Here is a 15484-nt window from a genome sequence, read left to right as displayed (position 1 = left end):
AATCCCAAGTTGTTGAGGTGGTCTATCTCCCTACAGGGAATGGACTTTCAGGTGGAACATCGGCCTGGAGTGGACCACACCAATGCAGACGGTCTCTCAAGGTATTTCCGCCTTAGTGATGAGAACTCCCAAGGGGTTGGGTAGCTCTCCCCACTTTCAGCTGGGGGGGGACGCGTGTTAGACCTGTCAGCCCTTTGGGTAGTCCCTCCTCATCATTATTTATTTTGTCCCACTTTTGCCTCAAACCCTGTTAGTATTTTTTCCTTTTTGGGAACCACCAGACTTTTTAGTATTGATGCAGATTCAGGGAGCCATTTTATCTACCCCTGGAACTTCTGTCTGAGGGCCTGGAGCACAAAATGGTGGCCACCTGTGACATCATCAGAACCCACTGGAACCTACTAGAACCTTCTGCAACATTCTGGAACCCTGTGACAGTTGGAGGCGGTTTGGAATGTTGGGAAGCTAAGCCAGAGTTGACAGTTGGAGCTGGCAGTTGGCACCTGACTGGTGAAGAGAGAGCAGCAGAAACCTGAAGGAGGAAGGAGTGAGGCAGCAGGGGTGGAAACTTGTGCCTGGAGTGGGGTCCATAAACCCACCCTTGATACTAGTCCCTACTGACTGAGCCCAGCCTGGAGCCCTGTGTGGGAGAAAGCAAGAAAAACCATCTTGAGGACCTGGACAGCAGGAACAGGCCTTAAAAATAAAGAACAGCAAGTACCTGACCTGGTTACTGGTAACTACCTGAAGTCCGACGTCGAGAAGCCTTGAGACCTGGAGCCCGAGGTGGAGAAGCGGCGCTGACTGGAAAGCAAACGTCGTACCCGGAGCCGCCAGAGGTCGAGAGAGGGCGCCGACGGAGGTCGTGGAGAGTACCAGAGGTCGAGGAGGAAGTCACCCGAGGTCGAGTGAGCGGCGTCGACGGGGGAGTGAAGTCCGCCCTCCGGAGTCGCCGGAGACCGAGGTGAAGCGTGCCGGAGGTCGGGAGTGGATATCGCACTCCGGAGTCGCCGGAACCTGAAGAGAATCGTGCCGGAGGTCGGGAGTGGAGGTCGCACTCCGGAGTCGCCGGAACCTGAGGAAAGGAGCACCGGAGGTCGGCAGTGGAGATCGCACTCCGGAGCCGTCGGAAGTCGACATCGAGCCAAGACTGCCCGACGTCATCGAACCGGAGGTCGACATCGAGCCGAGGCCGCCGACATCGAACCAGAGCCGGCGGAAGTCGACATCGAGCCAAGACTGCCCGACGTCATCAAACCGGAGGTCGACATCGAACCGGAACCGCCTATCGACGTCGTCAAGAACTGACATAGCGCCGAGGCCGCCGACATCGAACCAGAACCGCCTCACGGCGTCGACACGACTCCAGCGGCGTCGGAACTTCATAGAAAGGGCAGTAAGTGGAATAGAGGGCGCCTAAGGCCCTGTGAAGCCCTAAGAGACCGTCCTAGGGGCTAGAGAGGTGCTGGAACCAGCTTGATTGTGCCAGGGGTGAGCTGAGACTAATACAGAGGGGTTGTGTAGTGTGGGTGAGCCAGATCTCTAGATTCCCCCTTGACCTACCTCAGTTTAGGCCTCAGCCTTGTCCAAGCTAGGGAGGATACCCCTCAGGCCATCCATCTAACCACAAGCTGTGACTGGGCCAAATCAGCCCATAGTATTTTAAATGTGATCTGATTTTACAAATGTCATTGTTGGCTGATATTATTTATTGAGGGTACTGTATTTATTGTATTTATCTAAGTTATTCCTGTGATGTATTTATTGTCCTGAGCTAACTTATTCCTGCACAGTATTTATTGCCTCACAGTATTTATTTGACCTGAACCTATTTATCGCACCTGTAAAGTGTTACTATTTATTTGACCTGCACTTTTTAAGAAGAAGCCTTGTGTACTGTGATTGTATTATTATTTATTTAATCAGCAACTAAGAGAAAAGAAGATAAAGAGATATATTTTCAGTATAATTTTTAAGGTGTAGTGTCGTTTTTGGAACGGATGCACGCATGGTTATTGTGTGGGTATGTCGTATGCTTAACACGGTGCCTTACCCCTGACCACTCGAGCCAAGCTACCACAATGTATGTCTGGAAAAATCCCATTACCACCACCCTTCCGGTGTGGGAGTGGGGTTTTTCTAACACTTTTTAAAAAGATGTTTTATCGATTTTTTCACAACAAAATCACAGATAGCAATAGTATTGTATAAAAACAATTACTGATCTAGTGTCGGCACGCTTATCGATTTCTATGTTCTTCATTATTTTCTATCCACTTTGGTTTCTTGCTGGGCATTTTGAGTCTTTTGCCCTTTTTTGATCATCTGCCTCTAGGGTTGTATGCCGAAATGTAATGCTCTTGGTTGCAGGCGTGTCTCAGCCACCCTCCCATATGCCTTCATTTGTCCCCTCAGTTTTTTCTTCCTTGGTCACAAATTTGTTCAGATTTCTGACAATATTCTCCTATCTTTATGCACCACATTTCTGCCAGCATACACCAGTCCTTATTTTCCCCCTGAGATCCAGAAACGAGACACCCTCACTTCCCTACAATTTCACAATTTTCTGGCCACCGTCCATGCAATGTTACAAAATATTGTGTTGTACTTTGACAGAGGAGGTCTTTCCAAAGCTCTCTAATAACACGAAGTGAGGTTATAGCACAAAACCTTCCCCAAAACCACAGAACCTTGGTGCCTGACCTTATCCCATAATGTTTGTATTTGTGGATCTTCCCAAATGGTGTGAATAAATGTTATCATATAGTCACACTGCCGGACGCCTGTTATTTTCCGCCCTTCCCATTTCCAATAATAGGGCCCTTGTGTACTCTATTTAATGTAGGATTTTTAATTGTACTAAAAAGAAACTTTCTCTTATCACTGCTTCATGTCAGTGTCTACATCTTCCCTCCCAGTCTTCCTTCTCTAGTGTAGCAGTGCTTGTTCGCCACTTGTTTTTGAATGTATTTTGGGTCTTCTGGCTACTGCTAAAGTTCTGTATACTTGTGTAATAGCACATTTCTATAGAGGGGACGCCAGCACTTAATATTCAAGCAATTCTTCTTGTAACTCTTGCAATAGATACAATATTCATAGGTAATTTAGAATATTTGACTCTCATAGGGGTGTTTTTAGGATCAGCACTAGAGCCCATCCTATCTACAGTTGGCTGCCTACTATGCCCTAAACAGCATTGTCGTTTGTCTGTAGCTCATTTTTGACAGCTTCTCTGAATATAAGGCCCCCAGGTATCCCCTTGCTTCCATCTCCCCGTCTGTTTGCACCAATGTTTGTTTTTGTTGGTGACTAAATGCCAAGTTGTTTATGACCATTAGTTGAGAGGCCCAGTATAATGTTTTTCAAATCAGCAAATCATTCCCCCTTCCTAGGTTCCTCTAGAGCGTGTTGCAGTGCTGTTCTAGGTGTACCTATGTCCCACAGTAAGATTCTCATCACACTGGTCACTTTCTTGAGGTAATTGTTAGTAACCAAATATGTGGTGTTTTGGAGAACGTACAATATTTTTTAAGTGATATCTTGTATACCCATTAAGGAGATAGGCAGCACCACATCCGCTTTGTAATCCGCTAAGAGGGTCATCGAGTTTTGATGTATAAATTCCTTCTTGTCTTTAGTGATCTGCACTCCTAAATACTTAAACCCCTCCAGTGCAATTTGTAATGTACATATCCAACCTAATAAGGGCCTCCTTTCCATAAAGGCATGTATAATCGATGTATACCAATTTATCCAGGAACTCTAGTGTTCGCCCTACCTAATAAATATTTTCATTGCTCTAGGTATCAAGTGAATGGTTATCTGCCCGATAAAGGAGATCATACATATATAATGAAACTACAGTGTCCCATTCCGGGTCCCATCTCAGCCCTCCAATCAGGGCATCTCCTCTAATCCAACTTGCTAATGGTTCCAGAGTCAATACAAACAGAAGTGGGTATGGGGTAACCCTATGTCGTTCCACAACTGTGTCCAAAGGTCTCTTTAATGTTATCATTAACTCTTACCCTGGTGATTGGCTCCATACTAAGGAGGGAAATCCATGGCTGAAAGTCTGTACCAAGGCACGTTTTGTTAAATACAGCTCCTAATAAGGGTCATTACAGAGAGTGAAATGCCTTTTCAGTGTCTAACAATAGTACACCTCCCAACTCCTGTATCTTTTTTGCCCTGCAGATTCATCCATATAGCCTTTCTAAAGCTACAGCTGGTAAACTTTTAGTCCATTGCACTCTAGTAATAGCCCTTAAACATGAATTAATTTTGAAATACATTCAATAGTCTGATATTATGTACCAAAAACCGAAATATAAAAAGAAAGGGAGCCCAAGAAAATAACTTTATGTGGGGACATTACTTGAGCGTGATAGTTTAGTAGTTACCCCAGTCCCTTGGGCAGTATTAAGGAGGGTACACCCAATTTTGGTTTTTGTGTTTTGGTAAACCTTTAGAGCATAAACTGTGATTGCTCTACCAGTATGAATTTGTCTAGGATTGTATGCAGCTGGTTGGCCAATACCTTTTCTAGGATTTTATTTTAGTGTTTAGTAAGGAAGTATGCCTACATGAGGTGCATTCTTCCGGTTGTTTGCCCTGCTTTCGAATGAGTACATGAATATCCATCCATAGTTCATGGTGTAGTTGGCTTTCCTTCTTTGTGCCGTATAGTATAGATCAAATAAAAAACACACATTTTACTATTTATGCATCTAAAACAATTCTGCTGGTTTGTTTGGCCCTAAAGTTTCCCCACTGAGTTGTTTAATTGTCTCTGAGATTTAGTCTACTCCAATCTCATCCTCCATTTTTTCTCTGTCTTCCCGTACTAAGATTGTGATTGGGAGATCTTCATTGAATTTGGTAAATGTTTCTGAGGGGTATCGGAGTCTGGGTTTGTACAGCATTTCCAGATAGTGTGCAAATGCCTGTGCAATTCCACCGGTGGATTCTGCTGAGTGTGCTGTACTGGATGTAATAAATTGTGCCCAACTCTGGCTCACTTCCCTCTTGGGCTGCCACAGCAGAAGCTTCACAGTTTTGTTATCTACTTCATATAGTCAGTGTTGTTTCTTTAATATTGTGGTCTGGCCTCCCTTTCCATTAGCATCCTGTACTTTTCCCTCAGTATAGCTGTCCTGTTGGATAGGTTTGCTGTTAGATCCACTGCCTTCTTAGTCTCCTTTTAAACTAATTGTTTTTCTAATTCTAGCTCTGTCGCTTCTTCCTTCTTGCGTCCTCCCGTGATTGTTGATTCAGCCCTCCCCTTATCACCATCTTACATGCCTCCCACATGGTGACTTCTGACTGCACCATTCCCTAATTTTCTTCAAAGTGTAATTCTGTGGTGGTTCCTATGCCTTCATTTACCGCCTTATATTTTAATTCCAATGTGTCTAGTCTCTATCCGGTCAGTCTTTTGTTAGTATCTGCTGTCATCTTAATAGGGCATGATCTGATATCCCCCATGCCAAGTATTCTGTGTCACAACATCTCCAAACCTGGGGCAGAGGCACGAGGATATAGCCCAGCCTTGAGAAGTACCCTCTAGAGTTTACATCATAGGAGTACTGTCATATTTTTGGGTGTGTCTGTCTCCAGGTGTCTGTCTCCAGATGTCTGTTAGCCTTGTGGCTGTATCAAAATTATTCCAATTCCTGTCTTCTCTACCTTGTTTCCTTGTAATACATCTGTCCAGGCCCTCTTGCATGATCATATCAAAGTTTTCCATCTACAATTAGAACTGCTCTGAAGTTTGAAGCATCAGGTTCCCTATATACTCTAATTTAGTCGACTCCAAGCATAGTGGTATTTAAACTGAAATTACTGTTATTTACTCCTTGTTCCATTCCACCTGTATAGCTGTATAGTATTCCTTGGGGTGTCTTCAATTATGATTTATCATTATTGAAAGTGATCTGCTTGCCGCAATTCCAACTCCATAGTATCTCAAAGTGAACCCTCAGCGTGCCAGTGTTTTTTTATTTACCCCATCCCATAAATGTGCAGTTGTTACCCACTAAGGGTGGTTTCCTAATGGAATATCAAGGATGGATAGTGTCAGCTTAGAAACTGTGTTAGTACCCCTCATTTGCGTCTGTGCCCCAGACCATTAACATTCCATCTCAATATCTTAGTCATCTGGCAACCTGGCCTTTTCTGAGGTATAGCTCAACTTTGTGATGGCTTAAGGCTCTGCCTAAACCTGTCTGTTACATTACGTCTCCATGAACCTGTTTTAAGAACTGTATTCTTCCCTGTGCCCCAACACCGTAATGTCTCTAGTGATTGGTTTTGTACTATCTCCTTGCCCAAGTGCATGTTGCCCATCCAACATCTATCTGTAAATTCACAATATATCTATATTAACTTACACATATTACCATGTCTATATGGGCTTGCCCCCACTTCTTTGGAGGTGGAGAAATGTCTTTTTGGGGTTTGGGTGTATATTTCCTGCATCAGGCTTCACAGTGGCAGTATCATTGTGACACCACTTTTCTTGGCGGCATCCATTCTTGCAGAGGTTTCATAGATTCAGTGTCATCCTTGATCTACTTTCAGCCTGGAAGATATGTGTTCTTAGCGGAGCCTCGTGGGGTTTTGCAGTTAATTTATTTACTTTCTGTGCTTGTTACATTCTTGTTCTTCTCCTGGGCTTGTCAGTCCTTTCTTCCTCTACTACTTTGTGTTCGGTTACCAATCTTCTCTCTCTTTTGACAGGTCAATAGTAGTTGTACGCTTTAGTGATGTTGTGGATCTTTCCTCCATCCCTTTAATCATTCCAAAACTACTTCCAGATTAGTGAATAAACTTGTCTTCCCTTCTGGTAAGACCCCTAATTTTGATGGGAATATCATATAATATGTTGCATTTGCCTAATTCCGCTTTAGCCATGCTAAGCGATCTTCATATGGATTGTGCTGCCTATGTATAGTCTGGGAATAACATGACCTTTATTGTTTCCATTTGCATGAGGCAGTTGAATCTGTCTTCTGTAAGTATTGCATTACCATCCATAAAGTTCATGACACTGGCTAATATTGGTCTTGATTGTGCACCTGGACTTTGGGAGTGGAACATGGGGCACAGTGTACTTTCAATTGTTAAAATGCCAGAAAGGCCTTCTGGCTGGTGGCGTCCATGATCAAGACTTCCCCAAAGCTTTCTGTGGAGACCCTTTCTGCTGTCTTGGCTATTCCTACCAGGTGTATATTGTTGCGCCGCAAGCATCCTCTAAGCATCCTCTGCCCTGGCATGCAATCCTTGAGTAACGATTCTAAATTGTCTGATTTTTTTCTTTCATATTTTTGATAAAAGAGGTGTACTCCACCGTCTTTTCTACAGGCTTTAATGTTTTGGAAACTTTCTGTATGTCCATTCTAAGTTGATTGATGTTGAGTTCCACTGTGTCAATAGTCTGTGGGAAGATATTTCTAAACTCTCTAACTCCTGTAGGATTTCTTTTAGAGATTGGTCTGAGTTGTCCTGTGTGCTTCCCTTTGTCTAGTTAATTTCTGGTTGTGGGTCTGTGTTGTCATCTTGGAATGTCAGGACTGCCGATCCCTGTCCCTCGGAACTACTAAAATGTCCACCGCCGTACGCCCAAGCGCATGCGCGGAGGGAGATCAGGTGTGTTAAAGCCCGGCCTCCTTCGACTGCTATCGCTTCACGTTCTTCCGGACTTCCCCGCATTATTGCCTCTACTTACCTTGGTTACAAAAGCCTGGCGTCTCCTCGGTGGTCTTCGGTGCTTGGAGCGGCGTCGTGTCGCTGGCCTTCTTCCCCGGACTTCGCCAGCGTTGCTTCTTCGGTCCGACGTTCCAGTGGCGATAATTGTTGTTGGTCCTGATTCCTGGGGGTGTCCTTGGCGGCGTCTTCCTCGTCACGCTGGCGTTCTCTTTACTCGGCGTCCCTGCAGCCGTTCCTGACAGCGGTCCTGGTGGGGCAGTGAAGGACTTCTTCCGTGTGGAACCTCAAATATCTGCAATCCAATTAAGGAAAGACACTCTATGTTAGAACGGTAACAGCGCTCCCGCGCTGCCTTTATTTCTTATTTACTATGTGATAGTACTTACCTTATTCTGGTCCTGGCACTGTGGGGATCCGTCCCTTTTTCACAAAGGAGAGAAAATACCTGAAGACAAGGTTAAATTTTATTTCTGACATGAGACTTTAAGATACCAAGCAATTTGCAATAGAAGGTGGGTTTTAACATTAATACATAAGTCTTTCCTACATTTCTTTTCTTTCCATACAGAAAAAGTTTTGCTTAGCATTTTTATTTTTTTTAGAATCCAATAGAAGTCTCACACATATGTTCAAGAAGACATGAAACATTGAGTTAAGCCCTTTTCTAAGTGCAAGGTAAAGAAGACAGATTCACTAGGAGAATTAAAGGGAGACATACATTGAAGAGTTTTTGTCCACTAATTTATTATTTGTATCTATCTATTTTTTGTAGTAGTGTTCCCCGTCCTGACGGGTCCAGTGCCATAGAGAGTATCGACGAGGGATCTTCCCCTGTTCCTTGTTATGTTTCCCTTCTTCCCCGGATTACCATTGGCACTTTGACTTTGTTGGGTGCAATAGGTGGTTTTGGGAAGTAGTGGATATTGCTTCATGTCTCTGACGTTCCTGCGAGCAGATAAGTGCATCCTGACAGAATGCGAAGCCATAAGGAAAATTATTGTCTTGCCCGAACGTCATGGACATGAATCAGGTGACCCTTACAGATCTAGCACACATGATAGGTAGCTTACAAAAGGAAACGCAAGGAAAAGAGTAGATAGTATACAACGGGGAATGGGCAACTTGGGGGGGAACTCCTGTCATTCCTACGCAGACTCCAAGTGCCGGTCTTCCAGTAATACAAGTCACCACTCCACAGTCCATTCCATTAGCCCCCCCGAGCGGTTTTTGGGGGATCCTGCCAAGTTCGCGGCCTTCATTAGTCAGTGTCAATTACACTTTATGTGTAAAGCTTCTTGTTTCCCATCGGATCAAGCGAAGGTGGTCTTTATCATTTCCTATTTGGGGGGGTCTGTCGCAAACTGGGCTATACCTTTAATAGAAAGAAATTATCCTTTATTACAGAATTACTCTGCTTTCAAGAACGAATTTAAGAAATTATTTGATAAACATTCCTTTGTGCATTCAGTCGACTCTGACCTTCTCAACTTAAAACAGGGTACCAAAGACTTGGCGACTTATATTTCTACATTCAATAGGTTAGTGGTAGAAGCCGGGTGGCCTGAGGAGAAGCATAGTACTTTGTCTTACCGTGGTTTGAGAGACGAGTTGAAGGATATGCTAGCCCAGGTTGTTGATCCGCCTGAGTCTTGCTCCGCTCTTATTGATCTTGTAGTTAAATTGGATCACAGACTATCAGAAAGAAAGAGAGAAAGAGGCAGACCAGAAGGACGAGTCGTTTCCTACCGAGAAAAGAAAGTTGAATCTGAAAAGTCAACAGAAGAGCCTGAACCCATGCAAATAGGGAGTGTGAGAGGGCCTCTTAGTGAAGACGAAAGAAGTCGTAGACGAGAAAAGAAACTGTGTCTGTATTGTGGAAAGCAGGGACATTTTCTTAGGGAATGTCCTGTAAAACCAAAACAGGCAAGACAGTCGGAAAACTAGAAAACCCCGAGGTCTCGTGAGACAAAGGCTTTGGGTACTTCAGGAATGATTGTCTCGCTAACACCTTCTTTGCCAAGTCACTTCTTCTTGTCCTCACGTCTCATATGGGGACAACAGGTTACAGACGTACAGATAATGGTAGACTCGGGTGCTTCAGGCAACTTCATGGACACACAATGGGCTCAGGAGAAGAATATACCTAGGGTATCCAAGGGGTCTTGGGAGGAGGTCACCACTACAGATGGGAGTAAGTTAAAGTCTGGTCTCATTACTCATGCTACCATAAATCTGACATTAGTCATTCAGGAAGAACATCGCGAGTTCATTGCTTTCAATCTCATTACACTCCCCTCAGTTTCCAGCTATCCTGGGGTTACCCTGGTTACGCCAACATTGCCCACTTATCGATTGGAAAGCAATGACATTAGATTTCAACTCGGACTTATGTAAGGCACACCTTCTTCCTGAGTGGATCAGTAAAAAGACGGTTGATGCCCTGACTCATATTGAGGAACCAGAATTGCCTTCGGTTTATCAGGATCTAAGAGCAGTATTTGATAGTGAAAAGGCTACAAGTCTTCCACCTCATAGATATTTGATTGTAGAATAGACCTATTACCTGGAGCCCGCATACCCTGTAGTAGGGTGTATTCCTTAACAGAGAAGGAAAACTTGTACTCAAGGGAATATCTAGACTAAATGCTATGAATAGGTTTTATCCGCCCTTCCAGGTTCCCAGCTTCCTCCTCTCTTTTTTTTATACCTAAAAGAGAGGGAGGTCTTAGATGTTGCATAGATTACAGAGCATTAAATGCGGTCACTATCAAGAACAGGTATCCTTTGCCATTAATATCTTCCCTCCTTGATCAAATAAAAAATGCTCAAATCTTCACCAAACTCGATTTAAGAGGAGCTTACCATCTTGTGAGAATTAGGGAAGGAGATGAATGGAAAACAGCCTTTTGCACCAAATTTGGGTTATACGAATACTTGGTGATGCCCTTCGGGTTGTGTAACGCCCCTTCGGCTTTTCAGTTTTTCATTGATGAGGTCCTAAAAGATATGTTGGACTTGTTTTTCGTTGCCTATATAGACGATCTCTTAATTTATTCCTCATCACAGCAAGAACAAGAGTCCTTGAACGATTGCGAGACAACCACTTATATTGTAAAATAGAAAAGTGTTATTTCCATTCTAGGGAAGTAAGTTTTCTTGGATTCGTGTTAACTCCTCAAGGAATCAGTATGGATGGTGGAAGCCATTACGCGTTGACAAGCACCACAAAACGTGAAAGAGATCCAGAATTTTCTTGGTTTTGCTAACTTTTATAGGGGCTTTATTAATAATTTTTCTGATGTGGTTTCACCCATAACCAGGTTATTAAAGAAAGGGGTCAGGTTTTGTTGGACTGTTGAGGCAGAAAGGGCTTTTTCCACATTGAAGAACGCCTTTACTAAGGCACCAATCTTACGACATCCAGACCCTTCTCGACCTTTTATAGTAGATGCTGATGCCTCTCAAGTGGCTGTAGGAGGGGTTCTTTCTCAGACTGATCCTAAAACCGGACAACTTCATCCTATAGCGTATTATTCCCGAAAACTAGCGCCAGCTGAACAAATCTATACCGCTGGTGATAAGGAATTATTAGCCATTAAAAGGGTGTTTGAGGAATGGAGACAATACTTACCGGGAGCAAACCACCGAATACTTGTCCTCGCAGACCATCGTAACTTACAATTTTTGAAATCCGCCAGAGCTCTATCTATGAGGCAACTACGCTGGACTCAATTCTTCAGCGACTATGATTTCCTGATTCAGTTCCAAGCAGGAAAACGAAATGGCAAAGCAGATGCTTTGTCCCGTTTAGGCTATGAAAACACAGAACTACAGGGTGACCCTCCTCCCATAATAGCCAAAGACAGAATAATTGGTGCCCTAAGCTCCGAGGACGACTTTTTGAGAGCTGTTAAAGAAGAACAAGTGTCCCCGGCTATGAAACAAACAGTAGAAAATCGTGAAGTCACTAGAGAACAGGATTTCTTTTATGTCCAAGGAGGTTTAGTTCTCCCCACCCATGCATTAATTTATTTATTTATTTTGTCCCATTGAAAGCTCTCCCCTCATCACGGGTTTTAGCCTCTCTCTTTGTCCAGCACATAGTACGATTACACGGCCTTCCATCTGTGCTGATATCAGATATGGGGGGCTCAGTTCATCTCTAGATTTTGGAAGGGGTTAGGAGCCTTATTACAGATAGACTTGCGGTTATCCTCTAGTCACCACCCTCAAACAGATGGCCAAGCTGAGAGAGTAAACCAATGCTTCGAGCAATACATCAGGTGTCAAACTTTATACTCTCTCACCGACTGGGACGAAATGGTATGGATTGCGGAGTTTTCCGATAACAACAGTTGTCATTCATCCACGTCTCACTCTCCCTTCTATTGCACTTATGGTTTTCACCCACAAACTATGCTAGCATCACAGCCTGCTTCTTGTCCTGACAATGCAGCCGTAGACTTCATAAGGGAAATACAAGATATACACAAGACAGCTCGAATTACACTAGAAAACGCCAAGGCTAGTTATAAAAAGAGGGCGGATTCCCACAGGCGCACAGAGCCCAGGTATCAACAAGGAGACGAAGTCTGGCTATCCTTTAAATATCTGATGCTAAGAGGATCTTGCAAATTTAAACCCCGGTATATTGGACCATGCAAGATATGTAAGGTGGTTAATCCTGTTGCTATGAAGCTGGATCTTCCGGCTTCTTTGAAGATTCATCCCGTATTTCATGTGTCGCTATTAAAACCAGTAGAACCCGGTACACGTCTACCCAAGGCTCCACTCCCTATAATAGTGAATGGAGAACTGGAGTATGAAATTGGGGCAATCATTGACTCACGTAGAGTTCGACGTCAGCTCCAATACTTGATACATTGAAAACGCTATGGTATTGAGGAACGTACTTGGGAACCGACCTGCCATGTACACGCCCCTCGATTAGTATGTATATTCCATAGACGGCACCCTGATATACCTAAGCCGGTTGGAAGGATCGTGAGGGGGGGTGTACTGTCGGGACTGCCGATCCCTGTCCCTTGGAACTACTAAAATGGCCGCCGCTGTTCGCCCAAGCGCATGCGCAAAGGGATGTCAGATGTGTTAAAGCCCGTTCTCCCTCGACTGCTCTCGCTTCGTGTTCTTCCGAACTTCCCCGCATTATTGCCTCTACTTACCTTGGTTACAAAAGCCTGGTGTCTCCTTGGTGGTCTTCGGTGCTCGGAGCGGCGTCGGGTCGCTGGCCTTCTTGTCCAGACTTCGCCCGCGTTGCTTCTTCGGTCCGACGTTCCAGCGGCGATAATTGTTGTTGGTCCTGATTCCTGGGGGTGTCCTTGGCGGCGTCTTCCTCGTCGCGCTGGCGTTCTCTTTACTCTGCGTCCCTGCGGCAGTTCCTGACAGCGGTCCTGGTGGGGCAGTAAAGGACTTCTTCCGTGTGGAACCTCAAATATCTGCAATCCAATTAAGGAAAGACACTAGATGTTAGAACGGTAACAGCGCTCCCGCGCTGCCTTCATTTCTTATTTACTATGTGATAGTACTTACCTTATTCTGGTCCTGGCACTGTGGGGATCCGTCCCTTTTTCTTTTTCTGTAAAATCTAAAAACACAAAGGAGAGAAAATACCTGAAGACAAGGTTAAATTTGATTTCTGACATGAGACTTTAAGATACCAAGCAAGTTGCAATAGAAGGTGGGTTTTAACATTAATACAGAAGTCTTTCCTACATTTCTTTTCTTTCCATACAGAAAAAGTTTTGCTTAGCATTTGTATTTGTTTTTTTTAGAATCCAATCGAAGTCTCATACATATGTTCAAGAAGACATGAAACATTGAGTTAAGCCCTTTTTTAAGGGCAAGGTAAAGAAGACAGATTCACTAGGAGAATTAAAGGAAGACATACATTGAAGAGTTTTTGTCCACTAATTTATTATTAGTATCTATCTATTTTTTGTAGTCGTGTTCCCCGTCCTGACGGCTCCAGTGCCATAGAGAGTATCGATGAGGGATCTTCCCCTGTTCCTTGTTATGTTTCCCTTCTTCCCCGGATTACCATTGGCACTTTGACTTTGTTGGGTGCAATAGGTGGTTTTTGGAAGTAGTGGATATTGCTTCATATCTCTGAAGTTCCTGCGAGCAGATAAGTGCATCCTGACATTGGAAGAAGTGTTTATCCAATCTGTTCTGTTGCATTAGTTTCGCTCATTTGTCACGCCCCATCACTTTTCATTAACTGGCATGCTGTTTAGGTACAGTGGGTTTCTTTATTGCACATTTTGCAGCGTCTTTTCTGTCAGTGTATTGTCCCACCTGAACTTTGTTGCTGTGCCCCACGGCTGATGTTCCTTTCTCCTACCACAGCCATATATTGACCTGCGTGGTGTGCAGTGGGTCTCTTTTTTTCCCTTCTCCTATTGGCGTTATCACTTTATAACTGGAGCATCTTAATGTCCCTTGGTTGTCAGCATTTAGGCGTTCATCAGCCTGTTTGGGCTCGGTTTTGTATTCCACTGCATATACTGGATTCAGTATATGTGCTTCCCTTCTACAGCTCCACGCTTGGGCCGGGAGAATCCCCCGAGATGTTTCTTTATTTTGTTTATCTTTTTGCACTGGAGTCCCTATGCTTTGCTTTAAATATCTCCCCTCACAGGCTCTCTGTTTCGGCATGGCCCACTCCCTACGATATCCTCTGTGTAGCTCTCACATGCAAGAAGAATCTTTTTTGTGTACCACACCCTGAATATTCTCCTCCTGCTTACCTTAAATGTTAAGTGGGGTCCGGAGCAGACATTCACAAGCACACCTGGCTGTTTAAGTGCCGCTCCTTCAGTTGATTGAGCTCTCCGATCGTCGCACCACTTTACCTTTGAAGCAAGGTCAGTGGCTCAGGTTGCCCCACAGCTCTTCTGCCTTTTTTCAGCTAATATTTCAATCAATATTTCAATGTACAACTGGAAAGCAGGCACTGGTGGTCATGGGTGCCAGCTCTGTTGCAGGATATTGGCCATATTTGGCCAGTTTCATTAGAAGATATTATCTAGAACAACATCTTACTTTATCATCCATATTACACCTCTTAAAAGCTTTTGAGCCATCTATCTACACTACAGACACTGAACTAAAAGATCAACTTCCTCAATGCTAGTTAGAGTTTGGAATTTTTTCTGTGCCGCTGAACCATAATCTCTCAAATTATCTTTTGCCCACTTTTTTATCTTTCTTTTTATTTATTATTTTGAGTTTTTTTGGTTTTACAATTTTAATTTGTGGATCTCATTCTTTCTCTTTTCAAGGTTTATTATTTTGTTTTGGTATTTTTCATTTGTAATCTGATCATTAAACAGTGTTTGTTAGCTTAGGGTCTGGAACTGTCTGTTACATTAGCATTTTAAATAAATAATTGCATTTGTGTTATTCTAGTTTAAAGTCCAATATTAGTGCTCCCTATGCTTGATACATGTTTTGTTTTGTTAAACACGGCTAAACTTGGAAAGAATGAAGATTTTGTTGTTTGTGGTACTGTAGAAATTTTGCAATGACTTGGGTGGAATATTTTGATGAACAAGGTTAGCATGAACTTAATGTATGTTCATCTAGAATTAAAAAGATATTCAATAATGTCTTTGTTTTCTTTCAGTTCAGATTTATTTTTTATCTCCAACGAACCATCTTTCCATAATCTGTTACAATAGTTGGTCTGGTTCGGTCCCATTTGCAAACTATTTGATACATTATTTCCTGATTTGCATAGAGACTAAATGTGTGA

The 15484-nt window shown here is 43.4% G+C and overlaps 1 protein-coding gene across 1 annotated transcript in view; it reads left to right on the top strand.

The window, feature by feature from the left end:
* The window catches only part of CEP89 (centrosomal protein 89), a 1352699-nt gene that overhangs the window by 306584 nt on the left and 1030631 nt on the right, over nucleotides 1-15484 (top strand). The window lies entirely within an intron of this gene.

Source organism: Triturus cristatus, chromosome 12 (genome assembly GCF_964204655.1).
Source record: "Triturus cristatus chromosome 12, aTriCri1.1, whole genome shotgun sequence".
NCBI lineage: Eukaryota > Metazoa > Chordata > Amphibia > Caudata > Salamandridae > Triturus > Triturus cristatus.
The sequence above is the reverse complement of the archived record's forward strand: the minus strand, read 5'-3'. Positions and strand labels throughout refer to the sequence as shown.